Source organism: Procambarus clarkii, chromosome 48 (assembly GCF_040958095.1).
Source record: "Procambarus clarkii isolate CNS0578487 chromosome 48, FALCON_Pclarkii_2.0, whole genome shotgun sequence".
In the NCBI taxonomy this organism is placed as follows: domain Eukaryota; kingdom Metazoa; phylum Arthropoda; class Malacostraca; order Decapoda; family Cambaridae; genus Procambarus; species Procambarus clarkii.
In genome coordinates this window covers 10,735,400-10,761,914 of record NC_091197.1, presented here as the reverse complement: position 1 = coordinate 10,761,914, position 26,515 = coordinate 10,735,400, and the positions used below count along the sequence as shown (strand labels likewise).

General features: G+C 42.9%; 1 non-coding gene across 1 annotated transcript in view; it reads right to left on the bottom strand.

The window, feature by feature from the left end:
* Positions 1 to 23,159, bottom strand: part of LOC123764771 (uncharacterized) — a 28,630-nt gene extending 5,471 nt beyond the window's left edge. The window contains exons 1-3 of the transcript XR_011222346.1: positions 23,017 to 23,159; positions 21,228 to 21,260; positions 1,627 to 1,819 (exon numbers count right to left, since the gene is read on the bottom strand). This is a non-coding gene — a transcript (uncharacterized protein). The remainder of the gene's footprint in view (positions 1 to 1,626; positions 1,820 to 21,227; positions 21,261 to 23,016) is intronic.
* Positions 23,160 to 26,515: the final 3,356 nt, after the last annotated feature.

Here is a 26,515-nt window from a genome sequence, read left to right as displayed (position 1 = left end):
ATTACAAGCAGCCACCGGACAAAGTAAATGATGTAGCCCTACCAGACCAACCAAGCATCAATGAAGAAAGGACCCCACTAAAGACAGCAGACTCATTTTTCACCAGGAAAGGAAAAAAATGCTATAGAGAACAAACCACCCACCAGGGCCAAAAGAACAGCACCTTTACCTCCAGAGAAGAGAATGAAGCTCCCGAACCCTGCAGCCAGTGGTGAGAGCCAACAATAAAATGAAGTAAGAAAAATATTCCTGACCAAAGGGACAACTGTGAGCAGAGGAAAGTAAAAAAATTACCAATGCCTCATCGAGAGACCATGACAACTCAGCCACTCGGGCACAAATTCATAAACAACAAATTGCAGGTAAAGGATAATATCCAGAGGTTGAAAATGGGAAACAGATTCACGGAAAATGAAAAGGAAATGTGTGAAACATTAAACGAAAAGTTCCAAAGTGTGTTTGTACAAAATGAAATCGTCAGAGAACCAGACACAATAAGAATTCCAGAGAACAACATAGAGCACATAGAGGTGTCTAGAGACAAAGTGGAAAATATGCTCAAGGAGCTAAGTAAGAACACAGCAGTTGGCCCAGATGGATTTTCACCATGGGTTCTGAGAGAATGTGCATCTGAGCTCAACATTCCACTTCACCTGATTTTTTAGGCATCCCTGTGTACACACAACCTATAAATTGAGAGAAATCTTTAAAGAAGTCTGATAGAGAGATCTAGGGGTAGTTCTAGATAGAAAACTATCACCTGAGAATCACATTAAGAACATTGTGTGAGGGGGCCTATGCCACACTTTCTAACTTCAGAATTGCTTATAAATACATGGATGGCAAAATATTAAAGAAATTGTTCACGACTTTTGTTAGACCAAAGCTGGAATATGCAGCAGTTGTATGGTGCCCTAGGTGAGGGCCACCTCAAGCAATGAAGACCTCTATGGAAGTGAACTCCTGAACATACCAAAGAAGATAATTCTGACAGTGCAGGGACAGTGCTCAGGAGCATCCAGGGAAGGCAGCCCTAAGTACATGCAGCTCCAAGCACACTAAGGCCAGGCTCATGCTACACCACAATGTACACAGAATGCTGCAAAGGGTAAAACCCCAAAGCATTTAGCTGAAAAGCATTGGAGCATGCATAGCAGAGAGGCAGTCATATGTGTGACTGCATCAGTGTAAGAATTGAGGGCTTAGGCCATTGAACACTGAGCCTTTTTACTCCTTCCCCAAACGAGTTGGGGGAGGCAGAGCGCATGAGCACACATTAGTTTTAATAGATTCAGTCATTTGTTTACATAACTTGGAGAGTACATTAGGTGGGTTTAAATTTAAATTTAAATTTTGCCCTGAGGGATGAGTTTATTGGGCAGCGCCACTCATCCTGTGAGTGGACATACCACCATAGTAGCATGTATAACACTCCCCAACAGGAAGAAAACCGGGTGGGTTTTGAGGCTTTTCTCTCTTTTGAGCATAGCAGTGGAACCAACATGCAGCAAATATCAATACTTTGGCTTATCTGTCATGAAGCTTCATCAGAAAACAGTACAAGGTACAGTAAATGATTCCCAGAGCATCATTAAATAGTGTAGTAGAACCTACATTACAACCTACCTAAATCAATGTTTTCCCTGAATATCTCAAGCACATTCTTAGCTTCTTCTTGTAGGTCAGCATAGTCATCATCATCACTGTAGATAGGGCGTGGGCTTGGCTCGAGTGAGGTTACCGAGTTTGTTCCGCTGCTCAGTAGAGAAAGTATCACCAACACCACGGCCAGCATCAGGCTGTTCAATAGGGCCCCAATCTGTAAAACAATGGATCTGTAATTTTTCTGATATTTAATTATATACTCTCTAAATAAAATGAGATGCATGGACATTTTTCCTAAAATCAGATGGCCATGATTGACAATGGTATTGCAAAGACTAACATAAAAATACAGGGAATTATTATTTTTAATAAACTCTACATGTCATTTAAATAATTGTGTTAATCAGATATACTGTACCTTATACTGAACACTGCTGAGCTCCACAAAATATGATTCATCCACTTCTTTAAGCACAAATTCCTATAAACTAACTTCCCAGGGATTTTCTCAATCAGAAGTGTTCAAGTTGGCTATTTTTACCTTTATAATAATAATAATAATAATATAATTATTATTATTAATATAATTATTATTATTATTAATATAATTCTTATTATTATTATTATTGTTATTATTATTATTATTGTTATTATTATTATTATTACAGTAATATTAATATAATAATATTAAAATTATATTCATAATTTTTATTCACAAGAAGGTGTGTACAAAGAACATAAGAGTAATGTACAACTTTAGGGACAGGTGTTACACATACTAACAAAGCCACTATTATGCAAAGCATTTTGGACAAAACTTAAAAATATAGGAAAAACTTAACTAAGGGTGTGAGGGGGTAAAACTATACTAAAAGAGAAGCAAGCTAACACAATTAGAACATTCAAGGAAAATAACAAATGAATACAAAAATGGGTGATACTTAAGGATGACAGGTATAGACTATTACATTATGGAGTCAGTAGTTCTAGCAACAATACAGTAATAGTTTATTCACAGAATGGAAATACAAGGTGTAATTCGGAAAAAGCAACTGAACTTTCATAGCATTTTCTTGGACCCTAAACAGGACATAGTAATATAGTATACTGTACTGTAATTTAAGTTGAAGAGTAAGTTTGTTAGCAGATGAACTTATTTAGTTCACTATTCACAGTGTCATTTAGAAAAGTGGGTTAGCATGTGAGATGAAGGTTGTATCAGCAGCAAATAGAATTGGCTTCAAATGTTGTGTGGTATTTGGAAGATCATTGATATATATACGAGAAAGAAGAGTGGACCAAGTATACTACCTTGTGAAATGCCAATATTAATTGCTAGAATAGAAGCAGCAGCAGCGTTCACTTAACCTAATACATGCAGCTCTTGACAAAAATGAGTACCCCATAGATCTGTTTGTAGACCTACGTAAGGCTTGACACTTAACAACAATAACCTTCTCAAATGCCAAAACTATGGAGTTAGAGGTCACTCCCTTCAGTACTTCCTAACCACTAGGGGTGGACGGTAGATCAAGCTCAAGTTCAAGTAAGTTTATTGAGAAAGGTAAAAAAAAAATACATCTCAAAGGGATAGAGTAGCTTAGGCTATTTCTACCCCCCTTGGACGGTAGATCGACGGTCTCGCTTCATGCAGGTCGGCGTTCAATCCCCGACCGTCCAAGCGGTTGGACACTATTCCCTCCCCCCGTCCCATCCCAAATCCTTATCCTGATCCCTTCCCAGTGCTTTATAGTCGTAATGGCTTGGGGCTTTTCTTTGATAATTCCTTCCTTCCTTCTCTTCAGTACTTGCAATCTTACCTCATTAACAGATAGCAGTATGTTTAAGCAAACAGCATTTAGAAAGAGCACCATTGGTCTGCTGTTATGGGACCTGAAGCAGTATTGGTTGGAACTAAGTATTTTGTGCTTTTTAGAAAGGAACAGAGCTGTTTGTACACGAGTTTCTAAACAAACTTGGAAATGGTGGGTAAAAGGGAGCCGGTCGGCCGAGCGGACAGCACGCTTGGACTTGTGATCCTGTGGTCCCGGATTCGATCCCGGGCGCCGGCGAGAAACAATGGGCAGAGTTTCTTTCACCCTATGCCCCTGTTACCTAGCAGTAAAATAGGTACCTGGGTGTTAGTCAGCTGTCACGGGCTGCTTCCTGGGGGTGGAGGCCTGGTCGAGGAACAGGCCGCAGGGACACTAAAGCCCCGAAATCATCAAGATAACCTCAAGATAGTATCGATATTGGTCTAATTATTTTTATTTCAGTGAGATCTCCACCTTTATTGAGTGGAGATCCACTGTTTAACAAGGGGGTAACTCAACCATGCCCGGGTCTGTGTCTGCAACGAACACGGGCAAGGGGGGGGGGACAGCAAGGAACACGGGCAAGGGGGGGGGGGCAGACAGCAAGGAACACGGGCAGGGAGAAGACAGCAAGGAACACGGGCAGGGAGAAGACAGCAAGGAACACGGGCAGGGAGAAGACAGCAAGGAACACGGGCAGGGAGAAGACAGCAAGGAACACGGGCAGAGGGGAGGCCAGCAAAGAACACGGGCAGGGAGAAGACAGCAAGGAACACGGGCAGGGAGAAGACAGCAAGGAACACGGGCAGAGGGGAGGCCAGCAAGGAACACGGGCAGAGGGGTCAGACAGCAAGGAACACAGGCAGGGAGAAGACAGCGCAAGGAACACGGGCAGGGGAAGGCAGCAAGTGGTTACCCTTGGGTGGCAGGGAGGACAGACAGGGAAGACTAACAACAATATAAAACGCTGGAAGATATTTGATAATAAAATTATCCCGCACAGTTTAATGTGTGTGTGTGTTTGCGGTGCAGCTTTGGAACGTCACCCCATGGTTACTTAACATTGCCATGTGTGTCGCCTCCTGCCACGACCTGGCAAACATAAACATGAAACTTGCAAACATTCATTCAATGGAAAAACTGTTCTAAGTAATCAAGTAGAATGTGAAAAGTCTGAAAGCAACCTTATATATTAGTCACCTTATAGCAACACGTTGCTGTAAGGCGACTAATATAAGTTGCTTATAAAGCTGACTAATTTAGCTTAGCTAACAAGCTGACTAATTCCTGGGTACCTATTTCCTGCTAGGTGAACAGGGCCTTAGGTGATGGGAAACGTGCCCGACCATCCCGGCTTCTGATCAAGTTCATTCCATCCAGCGGTCAACCCTAAAGACGCATTCATAAATTTTAGCATTTTCTGTTCATTCAAAATAGGAATTTCTCAAATATAAATTAATAGTTATATATATATATATATATATATATATATATATATATATATATATATATATATATATTTCTGATCGGGGAGAAAAAACACAAGCCAGAATGGGGGGACCTTATTTATTAAATAATGTATACAGAGCAACTGCTGTACCACAAAATAAATGATGTCGTATAACATGACTGAGTAGAATGCCAGTACTGCAAAGATGCAACTAAACAAATAAGTCGTAGCACATTAACCGTGCCTAGTGCCAGTTAGCCGAAGCCATGTTGCAGTACTCGCAATCAGCTTAATGCTATAATTAAAGACAACACCAGAGTTATAAATTGAGTGGCACAGCCAGTACAGTATGTATATAAAATATATTCTGTATACACAGAAGGCATAGAAAAGATAGATAAGAATTTCCAGGGGTAATGATATGCTAGTGCCTAGGTTACATGTAAAGTCTGCAACCCCTAACTTGCACTACAAGTGTGCACTTGACATACTGTGCATAATTAGGCATTGATAAGGTTAGGTGTTTAGGTTCTGTTGGCGATTATTTGTATTTATAGTACGTGGGTGAAGCATTTACAGCGTTGTGGTTCGAAAAAAAAAAGTCGTCAGCTAAGCACTTGTTCCGGAAGTGTTCAGAAGGGGCCTGACAGCCAAGTGGACAGCGGTTGGGATTCGTAGTCCTAAGGTTCCGGTTCGATCCCCGGTGGAGGCGGAAACAAATGGGCAGAGTTTCTTTCACCCTGATGCCCCAGTTCACCTAGCAGTAAATAGGTACCTGGGAGTTAGACAGCTGCTACGGGCTGCTTCCTGGGTGTGTGTAACAAAATGGAGGCCTGGTCGAGGACCGGGCCGCGGGGACGCCAAGTCTTGAAATCATCTTTAGATAACCTCAAGATAACGTCATCAGTTGTGAGTCGTGTGTAAACCGTTTTTCATTCATAAACAGGGGGTTTGGCGGGTGCATGGAATAGACTTTGGCTTTGATTATGATGACGTGCTGCATTTCTGTCTCTTCCGGGATTCAAACCTGGAATTCTGGATTGTACGTCGAGAACGAACCCCGACTACTACTGGGACCCTCCATATAATACAACGCACGTCAACTTGGCCTGAATCTAGACCTATACAGTATATATATTTTACAGTATTCCTAAGTTTGATGAACTTGGAAAAATTACCATTAATTTTAATGTATAGTAACAAGCTCGCCCCTCGGGGCAAAATTTAAAAATTTAAGCAACGCGCTTTATTCGGTCAGTGAAAGTTGTGTCTCCTACCCAAAAGATCTGACACTGCAGACTAGGCCTATCATCTCTACTAAGCGGAAGGTAGGCCTAGGCCCCCCCGGAGAGTCCTACTGCTTGGCCAACAACCCCCGACATCAATGATCCCGGAGTAAATATTAAGCGAGAAGATCTGTGAAGCAAATTCCAAACAGCGTCTTCGCGTGCTTGCGTTGAAGACGCTGGTGGGGCGGAGTCTGCCTTTGGTACCACTGCTGGCTCCTCAAGGCCAGGCCGCCACGCTACGCTCTCTGGTAACCGGACGCTACATGTAATTTATGATTTACTAACAGTTTTCTTCGAGATTTTCAGAATAGAAGTATATCTTTAGAGTCTAAAGTTTGCAGAAGATATATATATACAGAGAGAAAGCGGAGTAATAACTGGAAAGGTTATATAGACAGGAGGACAAGGTCGGTGAGGTTACCGGCCCCGCGCGCCTAGCTTCTTGCCGTTCATGTTCTAAGTTTCGGTGTTATTGACAGGAACATGAATAATTAAGCTTATTTCTTCTCGGGGGAACTCTTTGTCCACTGGCGAGGGAGCGACCTCTGTGTGTGTTCCACCACCACCACCCACCTGTGTGTTGTACCACCACCCACCTGTGTGTTGTACCACCACCCACCTGTGTGTTGTACCACCACCCACCTGTGTGTTGTACCACCACCCACCTGTGTGTTGTACCACCACCCACCTGTGTGTTGTACCACCACCACCACCCACCTGTGTGTTGTACCACCACCACCACCCACCTGTGTGTTGTACCACCACCTGTGTGTTCCACTGTAACAAGAGAGCTGTACAGAGCAGAACAGAACGTCTGAGCGCGGCGCCTATCACCCGGCTGTACGCAATAAAACTCTCACCTCAGTCAGGCCTTTACCAATGACCTGGTCAACTCGGGTCAACGGTGCAGCTCATCAAGTTATAATAATAATTGTGACGGGGGACAGGCAGCCAGAGTGTATATAATAATTTTATACACATTAGGCTTATATATCGAAGATATACCGAGCCAAGATTCTGAAGGGCGGCCACCAAGTGCCTCAAAAGCCCAGTATAGAGCACTGGAAAGTAAGCACAGCTCCCTTGTATCCAGCACCGTACACCATTCAAATCACTTTGCCTCTATTAGGTAACCAGAGTTAGGGATTATCCTTCTAAAGTGCTAAATGTACTGGATGGGGGGCGGTTATCTTGAGGTTATTTTGAGATGATTTCGGGGCTTTTTAGTGTCCCCGCGGCCCGGTCCTCGACCAGGCCTCCACCCCCAGGAAGCAGCCCGTGACAGCTGACTAACACCCAGGTACCTATTTAACTGCTAGGTAACAGGGGCATAGGGTGAAAGAAACTCTGCCCAATGTTTCTCGCCGGCGCCTGGGATCGAACCCAGGACCACAGGATCACAAATCCAGCGTGCTGTCCGCTCGGCCGACTGGCGGTGTGCAGGACAAACATATAAATTGTGACACTAGCTCTCCACATATGTCAGTTGCTTAATTTAGAACCTGTACTTGAGGTCGATCTCGAACCCATTGTTGATGTGACGACTTATATTGAATTTTGTAACTAGCTCATCAAGATTGTAACTTGCTTAGCTAAATGAATTGTGGCGTTCAGTCCCTGAGCCCATTATGTGCCTCTGTAACCCTTTCCACTACCGCCCACAAGATGGGTATGGGGTGCATAATAAATTAACTAAACTAAACCTTATGTATTAACCTACTGATGTGTCACTGGGCTTACCGTTCTCTTTGACCTCGTGACCTTGTGCCCTTATTTGCCAGATATCCCTTCCCTAAAGTCATCCCTTACTAAGGTGATGTCAATGCTAGAGTGTACCACGGGAGACATCTCCCGTCACGCAGGGTGCAGTCGCACCTCCACAGTATCAGCTCTTGATACTGGTAATGGCTCAAAAGGGCCACCACTTACGGGCTATTGCACTGCTCCCGTTATTATGTATGGTAAACGTAAGTGGTTTAAAGATTATTGGAGTGCCAGGCCAGGAACCCTTGACCACTTATTCCTTGCCTACACCTGTCCTGGAAGGATATTAACATCTACGTGTCCTCGCGTCTTCCCCCGTGTTGTAATCCCGTTAAATGAGAAAGCCGATGCAACTGCTCAATTTGCAACTCGTCACCCAGTGATCCACAAAAGAATCCAACTCAGCCTTGAGTACAGTAAAAAAATCACCAAAAAACTTGCACACCTCAACAAAGCCCATCTACACCAGAGAGTAGCGGAAGGTTCCCCTCTGCAATATAGCATCTTCAGGCCACCAAGTTAGACAGGTTAAATATCCCGAAAGGAATCCACAGGAACATAGCAGTTCGGTTATATAGACTACGTCTAGGTTACAGATGCAACTGGGAAATTAGTGAACCCAGAGAGTGGGAATGGATCTTCTGCCAAACAATCACAGAAAGTCACTACTTCACTATCTCCTGGAATGTGAAGCAACCAACGACCTTAGAAGAGCTTCAAGTCTCTCTGACTCTTGCAGTAACCACCCTGAAGCCATTAACACTGCCACTCTTCTGGTCATAAAAAAGTGTCCGGCAGCTGCACACCCTCAAATACTGCCAAGCAGTATAGCGCTCGCGTGCGCTCTCTTGCACGCGCGCTCTCGTGATTAAGTGCTTAATTGCACACTAGTTTCTTTATCAGCTACCTCACCCTGTCAGGGTAAATGAGACAAATGTATGTGAATGCATGTATGTGTGTATATATGTATGTGTATGTGTGTGTGTATGTATATGTATGGGTATAAAGCATATATGGAAGCTGATCAGAATTACATTTCACCTTTGTGAATGTACATTAATGACACTATGTAAAAGACACATCTAATACTTTATGTAGGGCGTACGTAAATCTGTGTATCTTTGTATTTACGTATGTAGGTTAGCTTAGCATTTTAAAAGCACCGAATCACCTTCTGTGGTTGAGTGTTCAATAAACCCTTGAACTGTATGTTTAACACTTCTCTAACCCTGTCCATGGAGGACAGAAGAAAATGTATATATGCTGGTTAGCATTGTAAATGTGTGGCCACGTCTGTGGTAGAAAATAATAAAAAAAAATAAAAAAAAAATAAAAATAAAAAAAAAAAAAAAATAAAAAAAACCCTCTCTCTCTCTCTCTCTTGCGCACAAGACAGCTCTTCCTTTCTCTCTCCCTCCTGTTAGAAGGAAGTTCAAAAACCATACTAGTTTTCACTGGAATACGACCCGTTAATTGGTTTTCAACCAGGTCCCAGTTCACTGCTGGGTAAACAGTGACAAACAGTTAAGCATTAGTGACCAGTCAATCCTCTCTGGCCGTTTTACATACACAGACTCCATACACAGTTTCAAGTGTAGATATGATAAGAGCCCAATAGGCTCAGGAACCTGTACATCTGTTGATTGACGGTTGAGAGGCGGGACCAAAGAGCCAGAGCTCAACCCCCGCAAGCACAATTAGGTGAGTACACACACACACACACACACACACACACACACACACACACACACACACACAAATATATGACAGAGTGCTGGGGAGACGGGACACCACGAGCGTAGCTCTCATCCTGTAACTACACTTAGGTAATTACACACACACACACGAAAACTTCTAGTGTGTTTGTGCAAAATTAAATTTCAGAGAACCGGACACAACAAGAATTTCTGAGAACAGGAGTCATTATATAGATGACAATTTTCTGACAGAAAAATGAGGGCATTAACAAAATTTTGTGAAAACTGCAGCATCAAGAATAAGAGGACATAGGTTCATACTAAGAAGACAAAGTGACCGAAAAAAATCAGAAAGTTGACTTTTGCAAACAGTAGAAAACGGTTGAAACAAGTGAGAAGGCGATGGAGGCCAAAATCGTCAGTAGTTTTTCAAAACGTCGTAATGCAAAGAATACTGGGAAGACGGGACACCACGAGCGTAGCCCCCATTTTGTAACTATACATAAACTTCACGGAACGGAACCCACACAAGCTTCCTGCTCAAGTCCACGAGGCGGACAAACTCACTATAGAACTCTATCAGACTCACGGGAGCAATAACAGCATTACCAACATACAGGACTTGAATCAAGCGGTCGCTTGGTCAGCGTAGAGCCGACAGCTCTTGGATAAAACTAGATCGTGCCGGCGGTTCACTGGCGGGGATCTACTAACCACAATAACATAAAAAGATACAAATAGAATCAGCGAACATGGCATACATAACCCAATTCGAATAAAATCTTATGTATGTCGGGTATTAAAATTGAGCTTAGTGGGATATCGAGCCTGACAAGTGCGCGGTCACGGCCCATGACACGGGAGGCGCACACGGATCCCAACCGACCAGCCACGGATCCCAACCGACCAGCCACGGATCACAACCGACCAGCCACGGATCACAACCGACCAGCCACGGATCACAACCGACCAGCCACGGATCACAACCGACCAGCCACGGATCACAACCGACCAGCCACGGATCACAACCGACCAGCCACGGATCACAACCGACCAGCCACGGATCACAACCGACCAGCCACTCCAATTTTGATCATGCGCCCCTCTCCTGGAATGACTGCCCTCATCATTCATCAGAATTTTGGACAAAATGGAGAACAGAGCAAGAAGGTTCATTTCTAACCTTAACCAAGTCTGGAGGGATTGCATGGTCTGAACAACACATCCAACACCGTTGTGATTTTGGTGGATTTACTGCTTGTACAAACCCAACATTTTCAAAGTTACGCACTTGGCCCAACTTCGTGGACAACCAGTAGTTGGCTCAGGAGGCCTGACGGCTGAGTGGACAGTGCTCGGCATTCGTAGTCCAAAGGTTCGGGTTCGATCCCCGGCGGAGGCTGAAACAAGTAAGCAGAATATCTTTCACCCTGATGCCCCTGTTCACCTAGCAGTAAATAGGTACCTAGAAATAAGACAGCTGTTATGGGCTGCTTCCTAGGGATGTGTAACAAAGAGGACCGAAATCACCTCAAGGAAGACCGTGACACTAGGCTCTCACCCTTCAACAGTCTCATGCAGGAACTGACTTTCTCACTCCATTCCGAGGCTGACTGACTTCTGGAACTTGTTCACTCAACAGGTTGACACACGGGAGATCAGGTCAGGTGATCACATGAAGACTCTGGCACACAGTTGGCTACAAGTTCATCCTGTTCCCTATATGACTGTTACGCCATGAATATTTTATTCCTAATGATCTACAGGAATATGTATCATGTTGCATGTTACACCCCATACCCCCCAACCCTCTCTCTATCGACCCAACTACACAGTTGTCACGCACTTCGAGGTGGAGAGTGGGGAGGGGGGGAGGGAGAGAAAGAGGGAGAGAAAGAGAGAGAGAGAAAGAGAGAGAGAAAGAGAAAGAGAGAAAGAGAAAGAAAGAGAAAGAGAGAGAAAGAGAGAAAGAGAGAAAGAGAGACAAAAATATCGCCACTCTAAGCTTACATCACAATCACTGATGGCCATAACTTGTTACCGACTTCTATCACATGCTTCTTGATTAGTTCTGTCGCTTTAATTATTATTCAAAATATGTATTTGGACTATGCCACCGCCTTTGACCCAATAATATGTATGTTTGCAGATGATGCAACGTTAATGAGGAGAGCGAGACCTCGTGAGGACTGTAGGGCGTTGCAAGAAGAGTATGACAAACTTCAGGAGTGGGAAAAATAATGGCTACTGGAATTTAATCCAATTAAGTAATGGAAATGGGTTACATTTATTTAACCACTCCATAAGGGGAAAGCAATTACAAGAAACACACACAGAAGCAGTCCCGAAAGTAGACATAATCCCAACACTAACACCAGAAAGCTCAACACAATATAAATACACACACAGGCTTCCTGCCCCCAACGAAACAAACTCTCAAGTCAATGTAAGCAAAACACCTTACCAATCCACATGTCAGCCTTCAAATTGCAGACGGATAGTGTGTTCACCAATCACGAAGCAGCTAAGACCTCTGACGTCATACGCAAAGAGCCGTGGGTACCACTGAAGGGTAGACTGGGCAGTCAGTGTATAGCTCGCCTCCAGAGCAGGTGGACGTCTGGTGGGCTGGATATTGTGCTACCTCCCAGTAAACAACTTACAGAAGGAGCCCGAGTATATTCTCTACATACCCAAGCAAGAGTCTTCATATCTTCCACTAGCAAGAAGAGCCGATACACACATGACCCAAGTATGCCTATCTCTGTGGACCCACAATATATATTATTATTTAATATTAAAATAAATCGTTGGTTATTATACTGCACATTATGAATCCTTCATCCCGTCTCTAAGTTAACTATTATACAAGTCCAAAACAGTTCTATTCAAATTTTCAGGTCAGTATTCAACAGAGCTTAACGCTTATTCTGGAGGACAGGCTCACACAACCACTCACTGACACAAAACTCCTTTCCGGAAGACCGTGAACTTCAAGTACCAGGATGTCAAAGTACTATCTGCCAAGGTGGAATGCATAATAAAGACATGAAACAGACCAAAGTGGAAGGAAGCAATCTTGCAAACTAAAAAAATCACACTGACGGACTACTTACTTAATACAGCTACAGTTGTAGTCCTGTATTGCGCTACTGCTCACAGCATGAGTATGGGGTGCACAATAAACTAGCCGCCTCGGGCAGCAACAATCAAATCTATTAACAATCCAGATACCAGAGGCACAATCCAGTTACCAGAGGTAGAATAGAATGCTCACAGAAGCCTAGTCCTCGTGGCGAAGTGGTAAAACACTCTCCTTGCGTCTGGGAGTTTGTAACGTCAGCTGATGTAGATTTGACGAAATGTAAACTCTGTCAGCAGAACTATTCGCATACTTTGCGTCATTATATACTGGAATGTGAACAAATCGCAGAATTCAGAGATAACACCATCAATGGTGTCCAAGAAATGCTTAAGTATTTCATTCATAATGATGTGCTGCCCGAAATCTTAGCGAACTATCCCAAATTTGCTTACTATAGGGTAATGCATACACATGACTGTAAAGCTGCCGCCCAGTTGGGTGGGTGTGGAGCAAGACTGTGACTGTTGTGAGCCTCTTGTTGAATCACTTGTGATACAAAAGATTATTGATGTGTGTATTTGTGTAGGCGATTGAATATGAATGTGTATGTATATATGTGTACATGTATATATAACATTAATAATTGTGTAACTAGCGTCAAAAGATTATTTGCTTAGCTAAACGAACTAGAGGATTCAGTTCCTGAACCGATTATGTTGCTCTGTAACAATTTACACCACCGTTTTGTTGTTGTCTACTGGGAACTAAAAGTTCCAAGTAGCACGGGCTATGGTGAGCCCGTAGTGAACTTAACTGGCACAGGAACGGGGCTGAAACTTGTTTACACCACCGCCCATGGGATGAGTTAGGGTGCATAATAAAGAAATTGAATTGGCGTTTCGCGAGCTCTCTAGCCTGGGTTCGTATCCTAACCTGTTAGGATTTATTTTACGTCAATCCTTAACTGTAGCCTCTGTTCGCCCAGCAGTGAATGGGTACCCCCTTTTTTTTTTTTGCAGGGATATTTCTGCGCGGGCCCTAAGCCTCTGGCTGGCCCACTAAGTGTTGCTTGTTTCTGTTTTCCCTGAACGGAGTATGAGTATTTATGGCTCGTATGGTCGCTTCGGTAAGATTTTGTCTCATGTGTTTAACAACTTCTGCTCTGTTGAATCTTAGTTGAAATCTTAATGAATTTATAACTGCACTGTGTTAGATAAAGTTCCAGTGGTCTGTGGGGCATTTCTCCAGAGTGACCTGATTCTTAAACGATTCGGCGGGTCGTATTCCGGGAAAAATTAGGATCAAGGACTTCCCCGAAAGGCTATGCGTGCTAGTGGTTGTACAAGAATATAAGTACTCGCGTGTGTGTGTATGTGTGTGTGTGTGTGTGTGTGTGTGTGTGTGTGTGTGTGTGTGTGTGTGTGTGTGTGTGTACTCGTCTAGTTGTGCTTGCAGGGTTTGAACTCTCACTCTTTGGTCGTGTTTATATTATATTATATATATATATATATATATATATATATATATATATATATATATATATATATATATATATATATATATATATATATATATATATATATATATAAACAAAAAAACGTGCACAGAAGCCAACGCAATCGTCACAGTCCCCATATCTGTGCCAGTCGTGATGCGCCACAGGATCTACACAAGGCAACACACAAATTACGTTTCACTTTTTGCCAGGATACGAGTGGCAGCAAAGGGCGCCTTTTCCTGTAGAGCTGCAAGGTCAGTTCTTGTGAAGGGTGGGGTGAGTTGCTCAGTCTCTCTCTATGCTTCCCTCCCGCCCCACTTGGGCAGGACGGTAGAGCGACTGTCTCGCTACATGCAGGTCGGCTTTCAATCCCCGACCGTCCAAGTGGTTTGGCACCATTCCTTCCTCCCGTCCCATCCCAAATTCTTATCCTGACCCCTTCCAAGTGCTAAAGAGTCATAATGGCTTGGCGCTTTTTCCCTCACTCAGCATACCTCAATCCATACAGTTGAGGCTGACTCCATACACAGTTTCAAATGTAGATATGATAGAGCCCAGTAGGCTCAGGAATCTGTACACCAGTTGAGTGACAGTTGAGAGGCGGGACCAAAGAGCCAGAGTTCAACTCCCGCAAGCACAACTAGGCGAGTACAGTCTCCAAGAGGGTCAAGTACTGCTTCATCTCGTGATGCTTCTCCTTCCAGGAAAATTTCTCCTCTTGTCAACTCCCTTAAACCTCCTACAATTATCCGTTGAGGCCCGCAAGGCTTTGGCTTCACTACCCGAGTCATTAGGGTCTACTTTGAGGGACTCTTGACTATTATACTCTGCATCACTTAGTAATGGATGTTGACCAACGTAGTCCAGCGCTTGCAGCAGGTCTGCGCCCCGGAGACTTGATTACTCACAATTAACGGGGAGCCGACCCGGAGCATGTTCTCCACACTTAGGCTGTCACGCTGCTGATGAGTTCTACACATCATGTCTCTCTAAGATCAATGCCACTCGACCAGACTTTTATTAGGGCAGGTGAGACCAGCATTACCTAGTGTTGCTTCTGAGGGGGCACAGTCTTGTTCAGCAACTTCATTAGTAGGCTGTTTGGTCGCGCTGCGGGTTGCTCACGCTGTGGGTACGTCACGCTGCGGGTACGTCACTGATGTAGGCATTACAACCCAGTTGATTAGTAAATTCCTGGATGAAATTTCTAGACTACATTTTACTAAATTATAATCTAACCTATGCTATTCTAATGCATATACAAAGGCATTTTAACATGCTATAATTTGTTATTGGACAGCTTGTCAAGGTTATCTGAATAGAATCTTGGTACTGTGTACATTTGGATAAATTAAGTAAACACGATACCTCTTGGAAAAAATAATAACGAAAAGTTAAAGGTTACGTTTTTCCCTTCTGATGATAATTTGGTTACACTTGCAGTGGTGTAAATGACAACATCTGTGGTCAAAACCCAACAAAAATAACAGGTTCCTGTAAATGACAACATCTGTGGTACAAAATTAACAAAAACCACTTGCTTGAACATAAGAACAAAGGTAACTGCAGAAGGCCTATTGGCCCATACAAGGCAGCTCCTATCTATAATCACCCAATCCCAATCATAAACATGTCCAACCCACGCTTGAAACAATCGAGGGACCCCACCTCCACCACGTTACGCGGCAACTGGTTCCACAAATCAACAACCCTGTTGTCGAACCAGTATTTACCCAAGTTTTTCCTAAATCTAAACTTATCCAATTTATACCCATTGTTTCGCGCTGTCTTGTGTTGATACTTTTAATACCCTATTAATATCCCCCTTTGTTATGTCCATTCATCCACTTGTAAACCTCTATCATGTCACCCCTAACTCTTCGCCTTTCCAGTGAATGCAAGTTAAGCTTTGTTAATCTTTCTTCATATGAAAGATTTCTAATTTGGGGAATTAACTTAGTCATCCTACGCTGGACACGTTCAAGTGAATTTATATCCATTCTATAGTATGGCGACCAAAACTGAACTGCATAATCTAAATGGGGCCTAACCAGAGCAAGATATAGCTGAAGAACAACACCAGGTGTCTTGTTAGTAACGCTTCGATTAATAAATCCCAGTGTCCTATTTGCCTCATTACGAACATTCAGGCATTGATCCTTTTGTTTTAAATTCTTACTAATCATAACTCTCAGATCCCTTTCGCAATCTCAACACCATTAAGCTCGTATCTTGTAACTCTATTATCATTACCTAGCCTCAGAACTTTACATTTATCAGCAGCTGCTTGCCAGGTGTTCACGTTGTGTTTTCTCCGGCTCAATAATGCCCTCCAGATAAAAACGGCTTTTACGTGTATATTTATTTTTACATGTAATATTTGTTTAAGTTGTCGTTTTCTTCCTCATGTTAATTACCTTCCTTATCTGCATTTTACCATATGCCTGCCTAGTATAGAACATCATTTTCACTATTATTTCCTATTGCAAACAAATTACAATGCACGACGTGCGTTATGAAATAATGTGTACACATTTTATTTATATACCCAGGAGGGCTTTCACTATCAAATTTTTATCTACAGTCCCTCCTTTTTCTAAGCCTTTCCTATTCCCACGTTCTCTCTATAAGAATTATGGAATACCACAAGAAGCCTGTTGGCCCATACTAGGCAGGTCCCACCGCATACCTAACCCCCAACCCCCTCTCTCACATGTACCTATCCAATCTATTCTTGAAACCTGTTAAACTGATCGTCTAAGTAATAGACGAACTATAATAGATGGCATCCCATTCCACTCATCTTCAACAGTTTCCAAACTATTATTGCGTGTTCTAGCCTGACCTGACAGTTTCAGAACACGATTTATATCCCTCGTTGTTTGATCCTTCAGCTCACTTTAACACCTCTTCCATGTCCCCCTCGTCCTGCGTGTCTAGCCAGTGTGTTCTTATCAGCCTTGTCCTCCTCTGTATTGTCTCTTATCTGTGACACCCAGAGGTGCCCATCGTAGGCCAAATGTGGCCACACAAGTGCTGGGTATACCTGAAGGGTGATGTTCGTGCTTCTGTTCCTCATGCTTATTATAAATCGTTGAATTGTATTTACTTTATCTCGTAAACTGGTGTAATGTAGTCTGTGCCTGAGGCTGTTGCTAGCAATGACTCCCAAGTCTCTCATTTTGGTCTCCCCATGACTGTATAACTAATGTTACACAGCATTAATGTCTTTCCCCCAGGTTAAGGACACAATTTCTCTAAGTTAAACTGCATTTGCCATTTCTTTTCCCAGCGCTGGAGTTTGTGTAAATCTCCCTACAGTTCACCAGTGTTCTTTTGCATTCACTACATGACTACACTGCATCGTCCACAAACTTAATATTATTGATCACTACAGCATCAAGGTCGTTGGTGTTAATTATGAAAACAGTGGGCCCAGTACGGAGCCCTGCGGCACACCACTAGTGGCTATCTACTCTGACTTGACTCCATTTATGCTGACCCTCTGTTTTCTGTTTTTCTGCCATGATCCGATTCAGTTTTAGTGTGTTTCATCTGACGCCAAACTCTTCAACCTTCTAATGCTGAACTGTGTGGAAGGCCTGATTGAGGTCCAGACATACATCATATTTACTATATTTTTCAAGAACAGGAACAGACGACTTCTGACTTCTGTTAGCAACGGGAAGCTTTCCCTTCCCGTTGCTCATGGTAAGTCTTACCCACTACTTTCCCCCGGAACACGACCCGTTACTCGGTGAACAACCAGGACCAGGATTCAACAAGCATTTAGGCGTCTACTTACGAACCTGTACATCTTTTCTCAATCTTTGGTGGCCTCGTTTACAATTATTAAACAGTTTATGAGCAAAGCAGCAGGAGACTGTTTATAACAATAACATCATTTGATTGGAAAGTTTCGATGCACATAAATTTTTAATAAATGTAAACAAAGCCGCCAAAGATTGAACAATTATGTACATGTTCGTAAGTAGATGCCTAAATTATTGTTTAATCGTGGCCCAGGTACCAACTTACTGCTTGGTGAAAAGATGCGAACAGTTAAAGATTGGCGCCTAGTCAATCCTCCCTGATCAGGACTCGAACCCAGATAAATGGTTAGCTGGGAGCGTGTGTGTGTGTGTGTTACCACTGTGCCATTTGGAGACTCCTCTTTAACCCACTCATAAAGAGGCGATATCATCTCTTGTTCACCTGGTCTTCCCCCAATTATTCCCTCATTCCAGAACATGTTATAAGCATATTTTATTCACCCACTGTAAGTGTTATTCTTAAAATGTTCACTCCGCCTGTTGGTAACATCATACATACCTGTCTCCACGTCCCCCCAATCCCAACCCTACCCCCTCCAATCTCCCCCCCCCCCCTGTCATTACTTACTCTCTCCCACCACGAATAAAAAATCTCTATGTAAAATAACTTCGTATGTCTTACAACGTCCTCCCACTACTTTTGTCTCGTTTGTAACCACAAAAAAGTCCTTTTATAATGATATTTAGATTCCATCGTTTTCCTCCGCCTCTCCTCACTTCTCCCACAATATTGACATTATTGGGATGATGGCTGGTGTGCTATTTTCTAATACAAATAATAAAGTTGACATTTGTTTACATTCAAGTTGCCGCTTGACGTGAAGGTTGAGGTGAGCAGCGGTGAGAGACCGTCAATTCGGGTGAGAGAATGGCGATCTCTCGGCTAGACTTATACTCTGTGGCTGCAGCGCTGCGCAGTGCAATCCTGTGCATTGGGCATTGGTATATCACCCTTATCTAACGACACAAGTACCTTACATGCGGTGTCTATGGATTGATGATCACATGGGCAGTTCAGATATCGTGCGTGCGGTGACATACGATGTCTGGTTATACTTGCAGATGGCAGTTTATATATGGCGCCTGTGTAATCATAGGTGCGTGTCTCCACCCTAACTTTAGTCGTCAAGTGTGGCAGGTATTGAGAAAGAGTTATGGCTCACCTGACCTCCGCCAACGGTTCTGATAACCCTTCTTCCCACTCCCAGTAGTGTCAGAGAAGCCCATATTTCACCCAATCAGATGTGAGTGTATGGTTTAAGTTGCATTCTGATTAACGCTCTACGTGAAGGTTTCCAACTTAAGTGATAGGTACGAGTTCAGTCATCTCACTTTAAGCTCCATTTCGTCATTCTTGGCGAGGCGACCCCGGGGTCAAGATGTGAATTCCTCCGCAGCTCTCTGGTTCCGTCACTCCCTATGCCACAGTAGAGTTACTGAGGCTAAACATCTCCCGCGCGTCGGTCGAGAAGCAGCAGCGATGATGTGTGCACCACTTGCAGATAAGAAACACGTGAGAATGTGAGTGGTCTCAAGAGTAAGTAAACTGTAATTATTTGCATATAAAACTCACATTTTAAGTCCTCGTGGCGCAGTGATAAACGGTTTGGCATGGGTTCGTATCCTGGCCGTGGAGGATTTACTTGACCCCAATCCTTAACTGTAGTCTCTGTTCACCCAGCAGTGAATGGGTGCCTGGTTGTCACCCGGCAAAACTATTTGCCGGGTCGTATTCCGGGGAAAATTAGGATTAATGACTTGTCGGAAACGCTATGCGTACTAGTGGCTGTACAAGAATGTAAGAACTCAAATATATCACAAAATAAATAAAAAATTAAATTTCGTGGTACTAAGTGCAACCCAGTGAGCTTGGTGGATGTCCTTGACTCTGGCATGACCATTCGGAGCAATTATGATATCGCATAGAGTGCCGGTTCTCTTCCATGCGTGTGTGTGTGTGTGTGTGTGCGTGCGCGCGTGTGCGTGTGCGTGTGTGTGTGTGTGTGTGTGAATGTATCTACAACTCATGATTGTTTTATGTGCATGCAATTGTTTCTCTGGGTACAGAACGTCAACCCGGGTCCCTCTAGGAGAGACTGTTCTCTCTCTCTCTCTGGGTACAAGACGTCAACCGTCAACCCGGGTCCCTCTAGGAGAGACTGTTCTCTCTCTCTCTGGGTACAAGACGTCAACCCGGGTCCCTCCTGGAGATACTATTGTCACATATTCTGCAAGAAATTTTCGCTCAATCATCAAATAGCGTCCAACTATACGACCGAAAATATTCTAGATTTGATTTTCACAAACAATGAAGAAATAATCAGGACCATTACAATCTCAGATATCACATACTCAGATCACACACTCACTGAAGTGCCAACATCAAAACTCGTAACAGGTCTAAATAAAAACGATAAAACGAGAGGTTATTCAATAAATTTAATTTTAATAATAAAAGGATAGATTAGGAAAAAATATACATGAACTTTTCAACATTCAATGGGAAACTATTCTAAGTACAGTAATTAAAATCTCGTGCAAGGACTAGAACAGCTGACTCCCGAAGCATATAAAATCTTGAGATATGTTCCTTTATGGAAAGCCACAGAGGAGATACGCCTATGCCTACGGAGAAGCGGGATACACCTCTCTGTGTACTGTATATATTCCTGTGTCAATGTGATTTTTACCCCAAGCTACTCTGTCCGTAGAGGTACATTAACAGAGGCGCTGAAGAAAACGGTGTGACGAGATGCCAGCCACATCGAGGACTGTCTGTATAGCTCGAATAAGAAATGTGGATATTGTGAGATACTGGCGTACTGCAGACGTGGGGGTTATAGCTCAGTGGAACAGACTGGACCATGACAGCACAGCGGTCGTGTAGAGTAGCCCTGAGGATGTTGGAGGCGGGTAGCAAGGCGGCGGCGAGCGTGAGCGACCAGTTGTGGGGGCAGTATTTACCGAGAAGGCAAAGATGGCGGCGAATGAGGGTGGAGTACTTACCAAGACATCCAGACTACACATCTGCATAAAAATAAAGGAATTGGCGACGTTTCAATCAGTCCTGGACCATCATGATGGTCCAGGACGGACCGAAAAGCCGTCACTAACTTTTATTTTCAGACGTGTGGGCGGGGCGTCTAAATTTTCAGCAACCTTATTAATTGTGACATGTTCCGGAGTACTTACCAGGTTCAGCGTGCCGATGATCTTGGTGCCGACCTGCAGACAGACAAGCCAGGTTACTCACTACACTGATTTAATATGTACATTTACACAACATTCACGTAAACACATTTAACGAGAACTGAAGAATTTTTTTTTTATTAACATAAGAAATTGTAGAAGGCTTATTGGCCTTCTACAGCTCGAACGAGGCAGCCCCAAGTTAAATCCATTCACTTGTATTAACATATAAATATTTGGCACATCTGCATTTATGCAGCTACACTAGACTTTATGAAGGATTATAAGGTGTGTGTCAAGAGCTAGTTATGTGATAACAAATCCCCATCACACAGGATGGTTATTAATACAGGAGTATGTGATCAGTACCATTCACTGGCAAACTTTGGATGCATTATGAAGATACCCTCAAGAACACAAGATTTAATAATGTGAATGCAAAGTTCCAGGTACCTCATACCGGCAGGTCTGAAGGGTCTAATGATTGAACATTCAATGTAGCGTGAGAGGCACTGACCCAGTTCCTGGTCACAGTTTACACGTGGAGTGTTCAGGACTGTCATCTGTAGCCACTTGCCACGAGTAAAGGTTACTGATTAGTGCTGGGGTCACAGGTTCGCGCCACCTCTCAGCCCTGGTGGATTGTCTCATTGATCTCATATCATGATCTCATATCTCGTTAGGGTGATTTCTGTGTTTTTAAAGGTACCGATTGTCGCAGCCGGAGGCGGCGAGGTTATTGTGCACCCCATACTCATTCTGTGAGTGGTAGTTTATTGTGCACCCCATACTCATCCTGTGAGTGGTAGTTTATTGTGCACCTCATACTCATCCTATGAGTGGTAGTTTATTGTGCACCCCATACTCATCCCGTGAGCGGTAGTTTGTGCACCCCATACTCATCCCGTGAGCGGTAGTTTATTGTGCACCCCATACTCATCCCGTGAGCGGTAGTTTATTGTGCACCCCATACTCATCCCGTGAGCGGTAGTTTATTGTGCACCCCATACTCATCCCGTGAGCGGTAGTTTATTGTGCACCCCATACTCATCCCGTGAGCGGTAGTTTATTGTGCACCCCATACTCATCCCGTGAGCGGTAGTTTATTGTGCACCCCATACTCATCCCGTGAGCGGTAGTTTATTGTGCACCCCATACTCATCCCGTGAGCGGTAGTTTATTGTGCACCCCATACTCATCCCGTGAGCGGTAGTTTATTGTGCACCCCATACTCATCCCGTGAGCGGCAGCTTAAACAATTTTTACAAAGAGCATCTGAGCCCCAGGGTGTGAGCCATACCCCAGGGTGAGAGCCATACCCCAGGGTGAGAGCCATACCCCCAGGGTGTGAGCCATAATATATACGACTAATCGAGCTGTTCGTTAACGTTGCATTACTAATAATTTTCAACTATTCAATGTTTGCTTCCAGCGTTCCTCAACATTCCTTCACTGGTCGGCGGACCTATGCCCACAATTCTTGGAAGCTGAAGGACTGTGGCAGAGTCCGCCACTCCCCCTCAGGAGATGTCCGTCTATATAACGCACCCAGCTTATAAAAAGGTACCTCAAATGATTACCTTTTTTTCACATAACTACCCCACTTAGTAGGCGTATTCTTAAATATTAAAAAACAAAGGTGGATCAATTCTTAAACTATATAATTCGGTTACACAAGCCTCATTCAAAACACGGGTAAAGAAGCAGTTTGTGGCAGAGCCCTGAGGTCAAAATGAACTTTAGTCCGTGTTGATACACCTTCACGCAGTCTCCGGGGAACGCTGCTACTTACCTTAAGGTCAAAACAGCAGCAGCCACTGAGGAGAGGCATCGTTACTGTCTAATGTTCCAAATAAACAATTCGAGAAGATGAGCGCGTCACTCCCTCACTGCGCAACTGCCTGTCTCCGACTGCCGCTTTCAGCCAATGGCGGTTTTGCCCAGGTGGGTGGTTGGTGGTTGAGGGTTGGGGGGGACGGGTCTCTGGGGGTGGATGACCTGGGTGGGTGGGGGGAGTCTGGGATGGGTGTTGGTGGGGATAGGTGGTGGGGGTAGCGGGATAGGCATTGGGTAAGACAAGCTTGGCGTGGAAGTACAAACCTAGTTGTACTTAGGCAACATGAGCTACGGCTCTTTGGTACCGCATTTCAACACTTAGTCAACTGGTGTATCGGTTCCCAAGCCTATTTGGGCTCTGTCATATCTATATTTATAATTAATTAGTTTTCGCGCGGACAGGAAGCCTGTGGAAGCCTGTGTTTGCCCGCAACTAGGCATAGTATGTACTGGCTCTAGCTAGAAATCCAAAATTCTCTTTGTAACTCATTTTGAATGTCTGTACTTTTACTTGAATAATCATTATCATTATATATCTCAAAATATATATATAGACTTGCATGGAGCTCCGCCCAAAGTCGAACTTTTGACCTTCATCCAGGATGCAACTCCACAACAATTGCCTAAAATTACCGGGTATCTATTTACTGCTTGGTGAACAGAGGCGTTAGGTGAAAGAAAACGTGCCCAACCATTTCTGTCCCGCCCGGGATTCGAGCCCGGGATCCCCGACTGCGAGTCGAGAACCAAGCCTATTGTATGAAGTATCTCCCCCACTTTACTTTTAAGCATATTCCATTCTTCATTCTGACATTGAAACAAATCTTTCTAATTTCTCTGCGACTCATTTGGTTACTTAGTTCCATCTGAGTTATCTTGTTCGTGTACCACACATGTTAAATATTGTCTTGTCTCTTACCCTGAAAACTTTGCATGTGGTAATTATGTCTTTCTGTTTCTCCTCACTAACAGTGACGTGATGTTTTATTCCTTTAGTCTTTCCTTGTAACTCATACCTCTCAGCTATGGGATTAGTCTGGTCATCTCTGTACGGGTGGTCGGCAAGTGATATGTACTGAAGGAAGAGATTGTTGAAGCCAATTCCATCTACAGCTTTATGAAAAATGTTATGATGTTAATGTGTAGAAAGGTAATTAGCGTGCGTGGTATAAACGGTCAGGAGGCGGGCATAAAGAGCTAGATCTCACTTCCCGGTAATCACTGATAGGAAGCACATATAAGTACCTCTGAGCTTTCTGAAGTTGCCTTTTATTTTTTATTAACTCGTTTAGGTACATCTGCATTTGTGCAGCTAACCTAGACTATATGAAGGGGAAGTACAGTGTGTCAAGAACTAGCTACATAATGTTATACTTGTGAAATGAAGTAATATCTTGGCATTTACAGCTCGGTGAAGAGGCTATTCCATGGATTTATAACCCCCATCGATGAAAAAGCATCTCCTGTTTTGTCATACAGTGTGGCCTGTTGAGCTTGAAGCTGTTGCCCCTTGTATATGTTACATCTGACCTTTGAAAGAAGTCGTTTGTATTAATATTCTCCAACTTCTTCAGTATTTTAAAGGTCTCAATGAGATCGACCCCTATCATGTCTGGTTTGCATTGTTATTAGTCCTGTGGTCTACACCCGTTCCACGAGACTTGACTTTGTTCTGTGATCATTTTTGTCGATCATTGTTTGTTACTTTCTTCATAGCAAATGTGTCCTTTTGAAAAAAAGGTCTCCATGCTTTGATATATATATAGTATTGCAGATTGGGGTGCACCAGGGACTTGTAAAGTTGAATATTCACTTTCTTTATCTTGAAGTCAAAAGTTCGTTTGACTTTCTAAGGTCTGGTTGGCCAATAAAAATAAATGAGGACTTTATCTGATCTTTCCGTATGTAAAGTAATTTAGTTTTTTTTTCATGGATGCCCTTTCAATGTTGGTGTAGCTTTTACCACTGGTCGATGTTAGGGGTAGCTCTTGTGAGGCCGATTGTCCAGTAGACATGTGTTATTTGTGCTCTCTAGACTAGGCTACCTAATGTTAGAGTTATTATGGCAAAAGTGGCATGTGTAATGACTTTGCCTCAGGCCCTGTGCGAAATGTGGCAAGTCAGAAATCAACAGGCTGAGGGAGCAAGGCACACCTTATGGCGTATCAAGATTTAGAAAGGAATATGCGACTGGAAGATATTCAACAGAGGCCTGATGTTATTTACCAAGAGAGCTGGAAAAGTGGGACACAAAAGAGGAACTATACACACGACGATGGATAGCAAATTAACCACCAAGAAGACATTATTAGTGACAGCGACATGGTTAGGACATCAAACACCTCCATTTTGGAGGAGATGAATTTGTACAGGGACGCTGATGGCAGGAAAGCTGAACGTCGCAACAATGAAAATAGGTAAATACTAGTTGTTGGTGATTGACAGGAGTCATGTGGGTATGACTGTCTGCCCTAGGGATTTAAGAAATAGAATTAGGGTATGTTTTCCAGGAGCTAGGGTGGATATCAAGCCCATTGCCTCAAGAGATAGAAATAATATATGCCAAAATAGAAGTGAGGAGGTTTTAAACAAATATAAAGTAGCAACAGATATGACTAGGGATGAGGATTGGGCCCTAGTTGTGTACGGTGTTTTTCCTAGGTAGGGAGTAGGCAATGAATGAATGTTGAGTAATTATTATAAAGATTTGTTAATACACCTTTCTTGCTTTAAAATATTTATTGGTCCCTTTTAAAATAATTCAAGTTTTACTCACGTTTTTGTCGTTCACAATATGTATTGTATACTTTTCTAGAATTTTTTTTTCATAGTTATCCACATGCATTGGAAAAATAGTTACCTCTCCTTACTGTATGTGGTTGGATGGCTGTACTATGCTTTCAATTGGCACAATACAACACCAACCTGGCAAGCATTTCAAACCTGTAATTTAATACTTTAACTCTATTCATCCTTAGAAAGTTTGGAGTAGCATTATTTGTGAAATTTTCAATGGCAATTTTATGGTTTTATATGTACAGTACTGTAATTATTTTTGTACCTCGTATCCTCTAATAATATTGCATATGACCAAAGTCCTCTGATCACTTGGTTTGCATGTCTTTTTTGTTTATTATTCAGTTTCAGTATGAATTGCTTATTTGTCACAAACTTCAAGTTGCCATGATCGTATCCAATTTAAATGTCTTGCTGCTTCAGATTATATAGTTTTTCAACTTTTATTCAACATTGATGTATTTGAGCAAAATATTTTTTTTCTTAGTTCTGTAGCTGTATTTTTTTTATTGTGTTCAGGGGGTTACGAGTCAGTACAATGTTATTCCTAGTATTATCCAAAACTAGTCACTATAATTGTTTGGCATTTTTAATTCATTTTTTTCAGTTGACAACATACCGACTTCATTGAATTTTATTTTTTTCATTGAAGTATTACT